The 17034-nt window shown below is 46.0% G+C and overlaps 2 pseudogenes; both read left to right on the top strand.

The window, feature by feature from the left end:
* The first annotated feature begins 7769 nt into the window (after nucleotides 1-7769).
* On the top strand, nucleotides 7770-11846 carry LOC125526976 (annotated as a pseudogene).
* A 2890-nt stretch (nucleotides 11847-14736) lies between these two features.
* Nucleotides 14737-15695, top strand: LOC125526977 (annotated as a pseudogene).
* Nucleotides 15696-17034: the final 1339 nt, after the last annotated feature.

The following is a 17034-nucleotide window of genomic DNA, read 5'->3' as shown; positions in this document are numbered from 1 at the left end:
CATCTTTATGGAAGTAAGCACACAGCAATTACCTTCTCTATTACTACTTGCTAGCGGGTGTTAAATATGCTATTTAGAATGATAATAACATCACTAGTGTGTAGTAGCACGACAGAAGACTAGAGCAAGTTAAATTTTCCTTTATCCAAATTCGCCATTTCTTTAGTGATTTTCCCCTAAGTGTAAGTTTTTACATTAATAATCTGTGCAGATAAGCCAAGGCCTATGCCTATGCTGCTGAAGCCGAAGACATGGAAATATATCTGCAAAGGTTGAACTACTATTCCCAAAGACTTGGAGTAGGTCCTGTCTGCAAAGGTTGGTGATACTGATAGATCAGATTTATTTTGAGGAAACAAATACATGACCTATCATTGTATGTTTGGCTTTGTTATTGCGTTGATCGTGTAAAAGCTTCTTTATAGAATTCTTCAAGCACATACAGACAGATGGGAAGAAAGGTCACTTGGAGTAGAACTATTGTCTTGCAAGACCTGCCAGCGCCAGAATCAAGATAGTTGTTGCCATGTGTTGTTTTGTGATGTTGCCACACGAAAGTGTTGAGTTGAATTGCGAGATCAGTATCAGAAAGCGCGGAACACTATTTGTCTATCATCCCAGAAAGAGATCTTGTTTGAACTAATTAGTAGTTGTAATTTTGTGCTTCTGTTTACCTATGGGCTGTTATATCATTGTGCTATTTCTTTTTCAACTGGCACGGCGGCATTCTGCCTTGGCACAGTCAGTGTTTATGGGGTCAAAATTCTGTCAGTATTTCTTTTTTGGGTGCTATGCTCAGAAGAGGTAACTTGTTAGCCCAATTTTTGGTAGGTCTGTCTGTTGGTCTCTGTATGTCTGTATGTATAACTGTACTATTACTATTTTGACTTGTGCATACATGTACTGTTATTTGGTGACCATTATGTTATATCTGAAGCTGTTGGTTCCCCCTTATACTGCGACGTTCAGCCCTGGGCACCGTCAGTTTGTATCAAAATTCTGCCACCGTTTTCGAATTTTAGTTAGTTATGGACTTGTATGACAGTAGTAGTATCTATACTGGGCAACCAACAGTGTGTTTAACACATAACAGTGCTACTGTTTTGTTCGTACATGCATGCACTGTTATTTATGAACTATTTGAGCTGTCGATTTGCACTCGTACTCTGCCCCAGCTAGGAATACTGTTCTGAAGTGATGTTAGGAACTTTTGTATGCATTGCATCATAGCGATCCACTTTGAAATTTTTGGTACCAAGTTTCTCATCAAGTTCGATATTCAGCACAACCACTTTAATCCCCGTCGATTCTTCATCCAGGAGGAGGATGGTCTAGAGCTTCATACGTGATCAGCCAGCCATTGATGCAACCGTGCCAGTAATCGGGCAATCTCCCTCCCTTCTCCCTGATTTGGAAACCTGAAAACCACCAAGAACAATACCAAAAAGTTCAGGAAAAAAATCCGTCACTGAAACAAAACCAATCAGCTACTGATTACCAACAGGATGAGGCGAAATTTCATAACGTTCTTTCTTTAGATGAAAAAACAGAACGCTTACATGTTCTAAAATGAGTTGATATGATGATCAATTCGATGAGTTCACTGCATTCATCTATATGTATGTCCAGAGAAACGAAGCATGACACTGTCAGGCAAGTGCAACAATATGTATAACTGATTTCAGGCAGTAGCTTTGGATCAAACAAGGCATGTGCTGTCTGACAAGTGCAGCGGTACGTAGCGGCTGGTTTCAGATTTAGCATTGATCGGAGCCAGTTACAAGTACTCTTCTACAGTACTCCATATGCACTGTAGACCAATTTTGATTTTGACTGCCACCATGAAAAAAATGTAATCATGTTCCCACCCATTAATCTCACCGGAATTATGTTAACAAATGCATTCTCAAAATTTTAACATATGGGTAATAATAAATTTTCTCACTGATATGTTTAGTACACATTCTTATATGTGAGGGACAATATTTTTCTTGGAGAAACATTTCTACTCGGACATTTTTTTAATCAAGTGCGTAGTTATTTGTATACTTTACGCGGATACATTTTCCACTCGACCTTATTTTATCTGGTTATAATTTTTATTATTTCTGGTGTTCTTTGCCATGATTGAAGATGAATAAATCGAAAGTCTCCCGCAAAATAAATAAATTATGTGAGAGTTTTTGCTTCTGTACATATTTTTTTTAGACTACCATAGAATTTGTTCGCTTCGGCTGGGCCATCGGTTGTTAGGTGGTCCTGGGTCTAGTTGGCCTGGGCATCACTTCTAATGGGCCTCGTCGTTGCTGGAAAGCGAAAAAAACAGAGCGGTAAAATAGGGAAATATTAGAAGAAAATAGCAAAAAAGACTAATAAAATAAAAAGGTAAAATATTTAGAGGAGAGTTAGAGGACACTACCTTCTTTGAGCCGTGGAAGGGAAAAAAGTAGAGCACCAAAATAGCCAAAATATTAGAACAAAAAAGAAAAGAAGACTATAAAATAGCGAAATATTAGAACAAAATACGAAAAGAATATAGAATAGCAAAATATTAAGAAGAAGAAGGGAAAATATATATATATATTGTTACTATTCATCACCCAGGGTGCAGAATACATTATTCTTTACCCGAGCTAATCTTACGATCATTTCATAAATAAATTATGTTTCAAATACAAATAGTTACAGTCATATTGATTCACTGCGTAAAATTTGGCATAAAAAAGGTCAGAAGACCAGAAAAAATACATTTTATGTACATTTTACACTATTTTTTTACGTTTCATAATTTGCGTAACATAAAATATTTTTACAGCGATTATATATTTTCTTACGTTCTCATTTTATGTCTGAAATAAGACAAAATTTACAAAACGTAAAATTACGATGCATTCATGTTGAAATAGAGGGGGTGAAGAATAACTATTCCTCACCCAAGGTAACGAATAGCGCCGTTCCTAAATATAATAAAATATTACTCCCGCCGTTCCTAAATATAGGCCTTTTAAGAGATTTCAATATGAACTACACACAGAGCAAAATTAGTGAATCTACACTGTAAATAAATGTGTATACATCCGTATCTAGTTCATATTGAGATCACTAAAAGGATTTATATTTAGAAACGGAGGGTGTACAAAAGGCTAAGAATATGAAGTAGCAAAATATTAGGGAAAAATGGAAGAAATATAAATAGAAATATATTAGGAAAAAGGGATAAAAATGTAAATAGCAAAATATTAGGGAAAAAAGACTGACATATTAGAACAAAAGCGGCAAAAAAATATAAAGCAGCCAAATATTAGCTAAAAAAACCGACATCACACTGTACTTCTGTCCCCCCCCCTCCCCAAATAGCAAAATATTAGAAAAAAAGGCTGACACATTAGAACAAAGAGAAAAAATTTGTAATAGCAAGAAAAAAAATACTGACATCACACCGTACTTCTAACCCCCAACACACAGCGAGGGTGACCAAGGGTAACAAGCCGACAGGACAGGCCCGGCCAGAAGAAGTACGTAGTGAAAGCTCTTTACCTCGGCAGAGCCAATGAATGAGCTTTGCGTCCTCGGCACAGCAAAATATTAGGAAAGAAGAAAGAATATATATATACTCCCTCCATTCATAAATATAGGTTTTTTTTTCCAGATGATTGAAAACCCCCGTCCCCTCGCGACCGCGTTGCCCCCGCGGGACCGGCCGCCATCGCCTGCTCCCTCCTCCAGCCCCCACCTCTCCCCTTCCTCCTGCCGCCGTCACTGGCGCCCGTGGCCGCCCTGGCCCCGGGTCGCTGGTGGCGGCGCCCCCCTGACCTTCCCCTCCCGATGGCTCTCCGGCGCGGGGCGGAGTTGCACCGGGGGGTGCTCCTAGGCGGCGATGGTCCGGGTGGCGGCGGGGTTACCCGGTGCGGCGCGGGCGGGCGGCTGGACGGCGGCGTCGTGTTGGGCGGGTGGCACCGCGGGTCCTGGCGGCGGCGCTCGGCCCAGATCTGGGCCTGGGCGGGCCAGCGGCGGGGCGGGTCCGTGAAGAGACTTCTGGGAGGCGGGGGAGCAGCGTTGAGCAGCGGGGTGCTGGCGGAGCCGGCGCCAGCCTGCTGCAGCATGGCCGGCGGGGCTTAGCGGGCCCGTTTCGGGCCTGGCCGGGCCAGGGGTGGCTTGGTTTGCCCTGCTGCCATGTCCGGACGGCAACCACAACTATGCCGGAGGCTCGGGCCTCTCGCACGACGGCGGAGGAGGTGGTTCCCTCCCGCTCGGCCTTGGTGCTGCAGCTCCCGTCGCTTGGCTCTTCTCTCCGATCTTCTTGGCCTCGTGTTGGTGCTCGTAGTGAGACAGCGTGGGTGGCGGCGCAACCGCGATGCCGCATGGTGTTGGGCGGTGGTTTGGCTGGTCGGTTCCGGTTGGGTGGTGGGGTTGGAGTGCGGGAGAAATCTTTGTCGGTTCGTCCGGCTCCGATGCGGTGACACCGACGGGTGCCACCATTCCTGCTTGGAGGGTGTCGGTGGTAGCCATCCTTCACTTCCCTCCGCGTACCAGGGGAAACCCTAGGACTCGTCCGAGCAACAGCATTGTCGGCGTCGCATTCCTTCTTGAAGGTGTCGCTTGGTACGCGGCAGGTCGGAGCCTCGGGCTGTGGTGGTTTGTCTTCGGAGGGCGCAGCGGTGGTGGTTCATCTGCGCTTTGTCAAGCTGCCGTTGTTGGCATTTGTTTCTTCTTTTTCTTTTGGGCTTGATGTGCTGCTCGCCCAGACAATGCTATGTGTATGGTGTTCGTTGCTTTGGAATACAAAGCGGGGGAAACCCTTTTTTGGTAATATAAGGTTTTTAAGAGATCTCAATATGGACTACACACGGAGCAAAATGAATAAATCTACACTCTAAATAAGTCTGTATACATCCGTATGTAGTTTATATTGAGATCTCTAAAATGACTTATATTTAGAAATGGATGAAGTAAAAAAATACTAAGAATATGATATAGCAAAATATGGGGAAGAACCAAAAAAAATAAATAGCAATATATTAGGAAAAAAGATAAAAACATAAATAGCAAAATATTAGAAAAAAGACTGACATATTAGAACAAAAGAGAAAAAAAATGAAGTAGCAAAATATTTGGAAAAAACGACCAACAACAAATAACAAAATATTAGAGAGAAAAAAAGACTGACATCACACCGTACTTCTAACCCCCAACACACAGCGAGGGTGACAAGCCAAAAGGCTAAGAATATGAAGTAGCAAAATATTAGAGAAAAATGGAAGAAATATAAATAGAAGTATATAAGGAAAAAGGGATGAAAATATAAATAGCATAATATTAGGAAAAAAAGACTGGCATATTAGAACAAAAGTGGCAAAAAAATATGAAGCAACCAAATATTAGCTAAAAAAGACCGACATCACACCGTACTTGTAACCCCTCGAATATATAAATAGCAAGATATTAGAAAAAGAAAGACCCAACACATTAGAACAAGAGAGGGAAAAAAATCAAAATAGCAAAATATTAGAAAAAAAAGACTGACATCACACCGTACTTCTAGCCCCCAACACACAGCGAGGGTGACCAAGGGTAACAAGCCGACAGGACAGGCCCGGCCAGAAGTACGTAGCGAAAGCTCTTTGCCTCGGCAGAGCCAATGAATGAGCTTTGCGTCCTCGGCGATGGAGTGCTCAGCACCGGGCTATTTAACTCGCGTGGTTCCTTCTTAGCCGAGCAGTGTGGTACTAAACATAGGAACAGAGCGGCGCTGCAGTTAGTTTATTCCTAAACTGGGCCGTCATCTTCGGCCCACCAGACCGGCAGGGCGGCCCTAAAAAGAAAAAGCGCTTCGCTGAGGCGTCTCGAAGCCACGACAGGAGGTAGCACGCCGTCGCCGGAGGAACAGGATCCCAAGATATAGTACACGCAGCTGTTGGACACGGACTGAAACCGAACTCACTCACGAACACACCCAAGCAGAATCAAGGCTATGTGAACACCTAACACCAAGGATTAGAGCACTCAACACCAGTCATGATTTCTCGCCCCGTCCTGACAATTCTCATGATTTCTTGTAGGGTCGATTGTTAGTACAGTACAGTACAGCTACGCACACTTCAGTTACTCGGCCGTCTGTTTGCTAGGTTCATTGCATCCTCATCATGTAAGAGCCTCCCCAGCCGCGTCCCAATAGGCCCCGCCAGGTCATCTTTTAACGCCGGCATCCAAAAAAACGATCCAGTCGCGTCCACAGAAACCCGTTTGTCGTCAGTTTGGTCCGAAACGGGCGCCGGCGGACCCAGGCCGAATCCGGCGCGCCCGGAAAACTGATTTTGGCGTGAATGGGAATGGGTCCGCCGAGTCAGCGACACGCCGCTTCGTCGTCCTCATTGCCTCGGTTCCCGCAGGAATCAATGCCAAGGCTGCCGCGCTGCCACGCCGGCCAGTCTCCATTGTTGCCTCACAGGCGGTGCAGTGAAGGCACCGCGACGCGCGTCCCGCCTGCTCCAGCCGCGCATCACCCGGCATGCAGACTCTCACCGCCCCGCTTCGGCTATAAAAGCCGACCTCCCCGCCGATGAACGCCACAGTCGCCACAACTCGCCTTCTCTCTCGTCTCGTCTCACCACAGAATCCACTCTTCCCCCTCTTCCCCCGCCGACGAGCAATGGCTGAGCGGTACCCCGGCGACGCCGCGGCGGCGAACAGCTTCGGCAGCCGCCATCTCCATGAGGACGAGGCGCGCCTACTCTACGAGGCCGACTATCTAGCACCCCCAAACATGCGGGTGTCGGGCTGTGGAAGTTGAGCGCCGACGCGCCCCGATAACCCCTGTGTCCATTGGGGCTGAACGGCGGGCCGAAACCGCCTGCATCCGTTCGTCGCGGTCGGAGGAGCAGTGGAACGAGCCGAGGTATGCCGCCGACAGCCACACGCTGTGGACGATGCACTTCGACCGCCGCCGCGAAGACCAGATCGCCTCCGCCAACGGCACCATCCCCCCGCAACACGCATCGAGACCGGCAACACGCTGCGCCTCGAGTACCCGGCGCCCCCGTCCTTCTCTCGCCCTCGTGGCAGCTCCTAGACGCCGCAGCGAATGGAGGCAGCAACCTCCTCGTCGTCGGGCTCCGGTTCGCTCTCGTCCGGGTAGCCGGTGCTCCGCCCCGTCAAGCCGGAGCCGCAGGAGACGCCGCTTGGGTGCCGCACCCGCAGCGGCGCCCTCGTCATCAACGAGGGTGACCGCCCCTCCCCGCGTTCCCTCCGCCTAGTCCGGCCGAAGACCGAGCCGGGGTTGCTCCTCGTCAAGAAGGCGCACGCGGAGATGACCGCCGCCGACGAGACCGCCCTCAAGTGGGCGAAGGCGGATTATGTCCGCAAGCAGGTGGCGCGCCAGCGCCGGGCCCATGAGGAGATCAAGGTCCGGCGTCGCGGACGTGAGGAGGGCGTCGTCGTTGTCCTCGACAGTGACGAGAAGGACGTGCCTGGGCCGTCGAACCCCCCTGCGCTTCGGCGGCTCTGGTCAGGGGGGCAGCAGGGACACGGCGGCTCCGGTGGGACGCAGGGCGGTGACAATGACGACGACAAGGACGGCGACGACTACACCCAGTTCTACAGGATCCTCGGCATGTAGAAGGCAGGCGGCGGCCGCGGCGTAGTAGGGCTAGGCGTAGTTTGTTTGTTTTCTGTTTTTCGTACAAATTTGAATGAAAAATCGCCGAGTTTCCCCTGAGTTGGGGCGCCCTGGGGGCGACGTGGGGGCGACGACTGGGAACGCAATCGCCCCCATGCCGAATGTAAGCGCCGGTTCGGCCCTAGACGACGCTTTTTGGGCGTCCTGGGGGCCGAACGGCTGGAGATGCTCTAAGCATATGTGTGGCCACAACCATCCTCGTCCGCCTCCACGTTGTTTTTTCTTCCATTTCTCCACAAGCAGGCTAGCAAGCACATTATTTGCTCCCACCACTATTGTCTTCCTCAACCTGCGCTCCTCTGTGTTCTTGCGAGCCCTCACCTTCGCGTTCCAAGGGTGGAGCTCGTGGCCACCATGGTGGTCGGGCCACTGTTGTCCATCGTGAAGGACAAGGTGTCCAACAGCCTCCTCGCTCAGTACAAGGTGATGAAAGGCACGGAGGAGCAACATGAGATCCTGATGCACAACTGCCTGCAATCCTGGACATCATCGCCGACGCCGAGCAAGTGGCTTCCCATAGAGAAGGGACGGCTGCCTGGTTCCAGGCCATCAAGAAGGTGGCTTACCAGACCAATGAAGTCTTCAACGAGTTCAAGTACGAGGCGCTTCGTCGCAAGGCCAAAAAGGAGGGACACTACAAGGAGCTTGGCTTTGATGTGGTAAAACTCTTTCCCACCCACATCCGTTTTGTGTTCCGTAATAGGATGGGAAGAAAGCTCCGCAAGATTGTGCAGGACATCGAGGTCCTTGTGACCGAAATGAACGCCTTTGGCTTTAAGTATCAGCAACAGCCGCCGGTATCCAGTCATTTGCGGCGGACGGATCATGCTAGCACTGACCCAGAGGAAATCAAGAAAATCATCATCGAATCTAGAGCCAACGATCAGAAGAAAATTGTTGATATAGTTGGGCAAGCTAACAATGCAGATCTCACGGTTGTTCCCATCGTTGGAATGGGCGGTCAGGGCAAGACCACGTTAGCACAACTTGTGTACAATGACCCAAAAATTCAGAAGTATTTCGATTTGCTTCTATGGGTGTGTGTCTCTGACTGCTTTGATGTGGATTCTCTGGCAAAAAGTATAGTTGAAGAAGCTCCTAAGAAGAAGAGTGATAGGAAAGAAGCAGATGCTTCCATGAAAAAGAAAACACCACTGGATATCCTTCAGAATGTGGTGAGTGGGCAACGGTACCTCCTTGTATTGGATGATGTCTGGGCAGACAGGTTCAGATTTGGACACAGCTCAAGGCCCGTCTTGAATATGGTGGCATGGGTAGTATGGTCTTGACAACTACTCGTGACGAACGAGTGGCTGGAATAATGCACACTATTGAAGCTTACCATCTCAAAGCTTTGGATGATAAATTCATAAAGAAAATCATCGAGACAACAGCATTCAGTCGTTTCAAGAAGGCAGAGAAAAGGCCCACCGAGTTGGTAGATATGGTTGATGAGATTGTGAAGAGATGTGTTGGTTCTCCTTTAGCTGCAACAGCACTAGGCTCTGTACTGTGCACCAAGACCAGTAAGGAAGAATGGGAGGCTATATCAATCAGAAGCAGCATTTGCACCGAGGAGACAGGAATCTTATCAGTACTCAAGCTCAGTTACAATGACTTGCCGTCGCATATGAAGCAATGCTTTGCTTTTTGTGCTGTATTTCCCAAAGATTAGGAGATTGATGTGGACAAGCTGATACAGGAAAAGCAAGTTTGTCTTGAAACCATTGGCAAACAAATTTTCAGTGAGCTGGCCTCAAGGTCATTCTTTCAAGATGTGAAACAAGTCCAAGCCACATCCATAGAAATTAGATTCACCAAGGCATATTATTCCAGAACTACTTGTAAAATCCATGACCTTATGCATGATGTTGCACTATCTATAATGGAAAAGGAATGTGCCCATGTAACTGAGGAACCTAGTCAGGGTGAGTGGCTTCCAAACACTGCTCGTCATCTATTTTTGTCATGCAAGGAACCAGGAAGAAAATTGAACGTTTCTCTCCAGAAAAGCTCTCCAGCTATCCAAACTCTTTTTTGTGATGGTCTTTTGCAATGTTTGTTGCAGCATTCATCAAAATACAGTTCTTTGCAAGCATTACAGCTCAATGTATATATAAGATCATTTCCGCTGAAACCAAAGCATCTACATCATCTGAGATACCTAGATCTCTCAAGAAGTTTTATCAAAGAGCTTCCTGAAGATATGAGCATTCTCTACAACCTTCAAACACTGAACCTCTCTGGCTGCAGTGCTCTTCTTGAACTTCCAAGACAAATGAAGTATATGACTGCCCTCCGTCACCTTTACACTCATGGTTGTGTACAGTTGAAGAGCATGCCTAGAGACATCAGAAACCTCACATCCCTATGCACACTTACATGTTTTGTAGCAGGTAGTGGATCCAATTGCAGTAATGTGGGAGAGCTCTGTCCTTTAAACCTTGGTGGTCTATTAGAGCTATATTATCTAGCAAAAGTGACAGAAGAAGATGCAGAAGCGGCAAACCTCGTGAATAAGCAGGACCTAAGAGAATTGACTCTAGGATGGACCCATGGACAATATCATTATAAGGAAACTAGTTGTGCGGATGATGCAAGAGTCCTGGCCAAACTCAAACCTCATGATGGGCTGCATGCTATAAGCATATTGTCCTATGGAGGAACAACCTTTCCAACATGGATGACTATGTTGCAAAATTTGAAGGAGCTCACGCTGGAAAATCTTGACTGTTTGGAGAGATGGGGGGAAATAGATAATGATGAGATGCATAGTGAAAACATAATAATCTTTCCTCGGCTTGAGAAGTTACGTATTATTGGCTGTACAAAGTTGACAGCATTGCCAGGACGCCCGTCCTTCCCTGAGCTCCAGAACGCTTGTATCAGATATTGTCCAGATTTGAGAATCACAGCTGAATCACCAAAGCTCAGTGTATTAAACATGGACGGAAGTGAGGTAAAGTTGTTCCGGTGGTTATCTAGACATATGACTTCACTGACCAATCTGGAACTGGAGAGCACTGCTATGACCTTCACTGACCAATCTGGAACTGGAGAGCACTGCGTACAGAGCCACCCCGGAGGCTAAGTATGGATTGAGGGAAGTGTTGGATGTCAAGGAAAAATTGAATGATGATGATATACCCCTGACAGTTTTGGTGTTAAAGAGCTTAAAATCAAGTATAACAGAGCTATGTGCATGTTTTGTACACCTTCAAGATTTGTCAATTAATTTCTGTGATGCACTCCAATCCACTGGCCAGAAAGAGAGTTCCAAGGATTAGTATCCTTGAGGAAGCTTCAGATTAGCTTCTGCAATAATCTGATTGGATATGCACCAGATTCTGCCGAGCCATCAACATCATCAGAAACGAGTCAACTCCTGCCAAGTCTAGAGTCTCTGGTGATAAAGGCATGCCACAAGTTGGTTGAGGTCTTCAACATACCTCCATCTCTCAGGAGAATGAAAGTTGAACATTGTGAAATGGTTGAGTCCCCATTCGGCAGGAGGCTGCAGCAAGGACAGTCAGCATTGTCCATTCATCAACAGTCATCCAGTATGCCTGAGGTGTCATCATCATCGCCCGGAGCAGTGCCAGAGCATTTAGAAGAACTAACACTAATTATGTGTTATGGCTTAACAGGGGTCCTCCATCTCCATCCGTCCCTCAAGGAGCTAGTAATTCGTCGCTGCGGTGGGTTGACATCTCTGGAATCCCGCTCGGGAGAGCTCCCATCGCTGAAGCACCTCAGTCTTTCTGAATGCCTTACGCTGTCATCCCTACCGGATGAGCCAGTATCATACTTACTTCTCGAATATCTTGGCATTAGCTACTGCCCTGATCTGAAGACGCTCCCTGCAAGCCTGCAAAAACTGTTGGGCAAAATTGACAGGGAATATGTAGATGCTCATCACTATGGAAGTAAGCGTGCATTATACAATTACTTCCTCTATTACTTACTAGTGAGTACTTAATGCACTATCTAGATAATGGTAATATCATCACTAGTAGGACAACAGAAAACTGGTTGTTTCTTCAACCTAAATTCGTCATTTCTTAATTTATTGATGCCCCTTTAAGTGTAAGTTTTTACATGATTAATCTGTGCAGATAAGCCTATACTGCTGAAACCGAAGACATGGAAATATGCCATCCGCAGAGATTAGAGAGCTATGAGCAGAATCACAAGAATACCAATACCAGTAGGGAAGTTGTCATGCAGGTTGTGATCTAGAAGTATGCCTATCACTGCTGGAACTCTTTAGCTGTTCTTTTTTTAGCAAAAATAAACTTAAAATCTGATACCTTTTTGCAGAACTGTTCCAACACATGGTGTTGCAAGCCTCGGAAGGATCCTGAAAGCGCCCCTATAATACTATTTGGCTATCATTCCGTTCCCAGAAAGAGATCTTGTTTGGATAATCTCTGTTTACCTGAGTTGTATTTATATTTTCCACCTCTGTTTACCTAGGGCTATATGTATCATCGTATTTCTTTCCAAGAAAAAGTTTTGTAAAAAAATCTGTTGCAGTTTCCCTGTTTTATTTATGGACTTGTACAATATAGAGTACCAAGATTTACAGTCAATATTCTGTTTACCATGTACTATAACACTGACCATCATATATGGTATCTGAAGCTGTCGGTTTGCCCTCATAACTTTGCACTAGAAATATTGTTCACTAGTGATGTTTGGAATTTTGGTTTTGCCGTTGCGACCCACTTCATATTTTTAGTACTATAAATTGGATTGCACAACGGGTTGAGCCTTGTAGTGATGAAACGCTCTGTGGCAACTTCTTGAGTCGTCACAATTTCCACCTGAATCTCTTTAGGCGTGAACTGGGCAAGGCTGAACCTGGTCTCTTTTTGTTCCTCCACCCTGCTGCTGCACCCTCATTTCTCCCTCTTCTCGATGCACCGGGTCGGTCAACCCAATTGTGTAGAGTTTCAGTACAATCCTAGAACATAGCATTGAACCAGCTGAACCATTTTTTATTTTTTATTTTTATGGCCAACAATACTGTTCTGAACTGATTTCACCCTTCTTTGTGCCTACCAGACCAAAGCAATGTGTGTCTAACTTGTGGGGACATGTGTTATCATGACCATCGGAGCCATTAAAGGATTGGAATAAGGTTTTCTTACATGAAAATGCTTTCAACTCCAGACAAATTCGATCATATTAATTTGACTAGCGGGTCAAGTAGTTGGTGTTAAGTCATTCTAGGTTTTTTCTTTTTTGTTGAGAAATTGACTTCTCTTGAGAGGCGAAATACCAGTTGGATATATTCTGGGGTTTGTGACACATGTCATCTAGTTTATATGATTATACGACGCAATTATCATCTAACTCTTAGGGACGTAAGTTTTTTTTTGAGACGGGACGTAAGTTTTTGAGACAAGAGGAGGAGATGAGGCAGAGGACAGGGGAGGGAGGGAGGTAGCCTCTTCAAGGCCAGCTCACATCGGGGGAGGAAGATGACGACGCCCAGCTGCCGTCGTCGTCCGGCACCACCGTCCCCGTTCCTCTCCGCTTCTCCAGCAACCGTCCGGAGAGTGGGCACGCCGGAGATTGCGAGTGGTGGAGCAACCACGGGTGGGACGGGGGAGCGGCAGGAGCTGCCGGTGGCTCAGATTCAGGTAAGAACACTGAACCCAAGAATATTCTAGCAGCGGGCTACTGCATTTTTAGGTGACCTTCTGTTGAGTATTTTACCTCCACTGCATTTTCTACCGCATCACAGTGATGACAGACGGCAACATTTATCTATATATAATATTAAGACACGGTTATATATATATATCCATGTTTTCCCCCATATCTCATGCTTCTGAAACCAAAACCATGCAATTGCAGCACTTGTCTGGATTTACGTATTCGTATCTGGTGTTTCGGGCACTGTTTATTGGTCCTATGTATTCCTTTAGTTACTTCTTCATGAATTCGTGTGCATGCTCGTAAAAGAAAGTTAATGTATACCCCCTCCGTTCCCAAATAGATGACTCAACTTTGTACTATTTGGAACGGAGGGAGTAGCTTTCAAAAGTGTGAATTTAGTCAAGCAAACAGAGTGTTGAGTCTGTGAACAAGCCCAAACTTTAATTTATTACTGCTGCCCGTAAAAAACAACAGATAGCGCTGGGCTTTCAGTTGTTCAGCGGTGCTGGGCTTCCTAGGGTGCCTAGGAATTCAGATAGCACTGCCTCATAAATCCCCCCAGTGAGCGCCGGCGGATCCTCAAGCCAAGCCAACCGGAGGAGGAGGGGGCCATAGCGCCGCCCTCGCTCCTCTTTGCTTCTCCAGCATCCTCAAGACAAACGCATTCCAACATGTACGTCTCCGCTTCGAAATTCAAGTAGATACTTTGCTAGCATTATTTGCCTCCATTTTCATTACAAGCAAGAAGCAAGCACATGACTGTTAGGCTGCTTGTTCACCTTTATGTGCTTCACTGTGTTCTCTGCGTGCCAATGGCATAGTGGACACCAATTGTAAAAAGACTCGGTTTCTTCGCCTCTGGCATTAGCATTGGCAACAAATAGTAAAAAGTAATTATCCTGTAGGCATCCAACTGGCCTCGTTAGCATAAATATATTACTGACATGGTCCCTTTCATAATAGTATTGCGTATTACTGGGAAGCATCACAGCGTCACGTTCCTGCACACTAATCTGTGTGATGCAGCATGGCTACTAACATTTGTCTAGATAGCGCAGCAACGCGCTCACACTTGCAAATAGATGTAGCCCTGACCGATGACCGTTGTTGAAGGCGCTGCCATTGGGCGCCAAGAAAACAATTTTCCTGAAAAGATGCTACTCGAAAGCAGTGATGTTTTATTAAGTACAAGTATCTAGAACACTACAACTGTCATTTGTATATTGTGCTAGTGAGGAAACCAAGCACATCCACATGTAATACCTCTTCATGTAAGTCAATAGTAGCTAGCATTTGCTTCCATCTTCCTCGCAACCAAGCAAGCGCATCTTGCACAGACCATTTTCTTATCCACTCGCACTGCACTTGACCTTCTCTGTGTTCTTGGTGTTCCGATGGCGGCGGTGGTGGCCACCATGGTGGTCGGACCACTGCTCAAAATCGTGATGGGGAAGGCGTCCAACTACCTCCTTGACAAGTACAGGGTGTTGAAGGGCATGGAGGAGCAACATGAGATCCTGATGCGCAAACTGCCTGCCATCCTGGACATCATCACCGATGGACCGAGCAGGCGGCAGCCCACAGAGAAGGGGCAGCGGCCTGGCTCCAGGTCGACAGAAGGTGGCTTACGAGGTGAATGAAGTCTTCGACGAGTTCAAGTACGAGGCGCTTCGTCGTGAAGCAAAAAGGAAGGGGCACTACAAGGAGCTTGGCTTTGATGTGGTAAAACTCTTTCCCACCACAACCGTTTTGTATTCCGTAACAGGATGGGAAGAAAGCTCCGCAAGATTGTGCAGGCCAATCGAGGTCCTTGTGACGAAATGAACGCCTTTGGCTTTAAGTATCAGCAACAGCCGCCGGTATCCAGTCAGTTTGCGCGGACGGATCATGCTAGCACTGACCCAGAGGAAATCAAGGAAATCATCAATGAATCCAGAGCCAATGATAAGACTGAAATTGTTAGTAGACTAGTTGCAATCTAACAATGCAGATCTCACAGTTATTCCCATCGTTGGAATGGGGGGTCTGGGCAAGACCACATTTGCACAAGTTATCTATAATGTACCCGAATTCAGAAGCACTTTGATTTGCTGCTATGGGTGTGTGTCTCTAACAACTTTGATGTGGATTCTCTGGCTACAAGAATAGTTGAAGCAGCTCCTGAGAAGAAGGATGATGGCACAAAAGAAACCGCTTCCAAGAAGAAGATAAAACACCACTGGAATAAACTTCAGGATTTGGTCAGCAGGCAAAGGTACCTCCTTGTACTTGATGATGTCTGGAATAAAGAGGTTTATAAATGGAACAGCTTAAGGCCCGACTTCAACATGGTGGCATGGGTAGTGTGGTTTGACAACAACTCGTGATGGAGTTGCAAATGATGCGTACTGTTGACTTAATAATCTCACAGCTTTGAAAGATCAATACATAAAGGAAATTATCAAGACAACAGCATTTAGCCATTTCAAGAAGGAAGAGGAAAGGTCTGCTGAGTTGGTGAATATGGTTGATGAAGATTGTGAAGAGATGTGTTGGCTCTCCTTTAGCTGCAACAGCACTAGGCTCTGTACTGTGCACCAAGACCAGTAAGGAAGAATGGGAGGCTATATCAATCAGAAGCAGCATTTGCACCGAGGAGACAGGAATCTTATCAATACTCAAGCTCAGTTACAATGACTTGACGTCGCATATGAAGCAATGCTTTGCTTTTTGTGCTGTATTTCCCAAAGATTACGAGATTGATGTGGACAAGCGATCCAACTATGGATTGCACATGGCTTCATCCAGAAAGCAAGTTCGTCTTGAAACCATTGGCAAACAGATTTTCAAATGAGCTGCCCTCAAGATTCTTTCAGGATGTGAAAAGTTCAAGCCACGCACAGCGATTGAAATACACGGCGTGTTTTATTCCAGAACTACATGTAAAATTCATCGATCTTATGCATGATGTTGCACTGTCTTTGTGGGAAAGAATGTGCCTTGAGCAATGAGAACCAGGCAAGATTGGATCTGTTGTCGCAAGAGGAAACAAGTCAGAGTGAGTGGCTTCCAAACACTGCTCGTCATTTATTTTTGTCATGCAAGGAAACCAGAAAGAAAATTGAATAGTTCTCTAGAGAAAAGCTCTCCAGCTATCCAAACTTTCTATGTGATAGGTATATGAAAATTTCGTTGCAACATTCAACAAAATACAGCTCTTTGCAAGCGTTACAGCTCTGTTCACAGAGAAGATCGTTTCCGCTGAAACCAAAACATCTGCATCACCTGAGGTACCTAGATCTCTCAAGAAGTAGATGTATCAAGGCACTTCCTGAAGATGTGAGCATTCTATACAACCTTCAAACGCTCTCTCTGGCTGTGAATCTCTTTGTAGACTTCCAAGACAAATGAAGTATATGACTTCCCTTTGTCACCTTTACACTCATGGTTGTCCAGAGCTTAAGTGCATGCCCACAGACCTCAGGAAACTCACATCCCTTCAGAGACTTACATGCTTTGTAGCAGGTAGTGACCCTAATTGTTGCAGTAATGTGGGAGAGCTTGGAAATTTAAACCTTGGTGGTCAACTAGAGCTGCGTAATCTGGCAAACGTGACAGAAGTGGATGCAAAAGCAGCAAACCTCGTGAATAAGGAGCTAAGAAAACTGACATTAACGATGGATAAATAATACTAGCTGCGGGATAATGAAGAG

Source organism: Triticum urartu, unplaced genomic scaffold (assembly GCF_003073215.2).
Source record: "Triticum urartu cultivar G1812 unplaced genomic scaffold, Tu2.1 TuUngrouped_contig_2458, whole genome shotgun sequence".
Lineage (NCBI taxonomy): Eukaryota > Viridiplantae > Streptophyta > Magnoliopsida > Poales > Poaceae > Triticum > Triticum urartu.
Note: the sequence above shows the minus strand (reverse complement) of the source record. Positions and strands in the feature narration are given on the sequence as shown.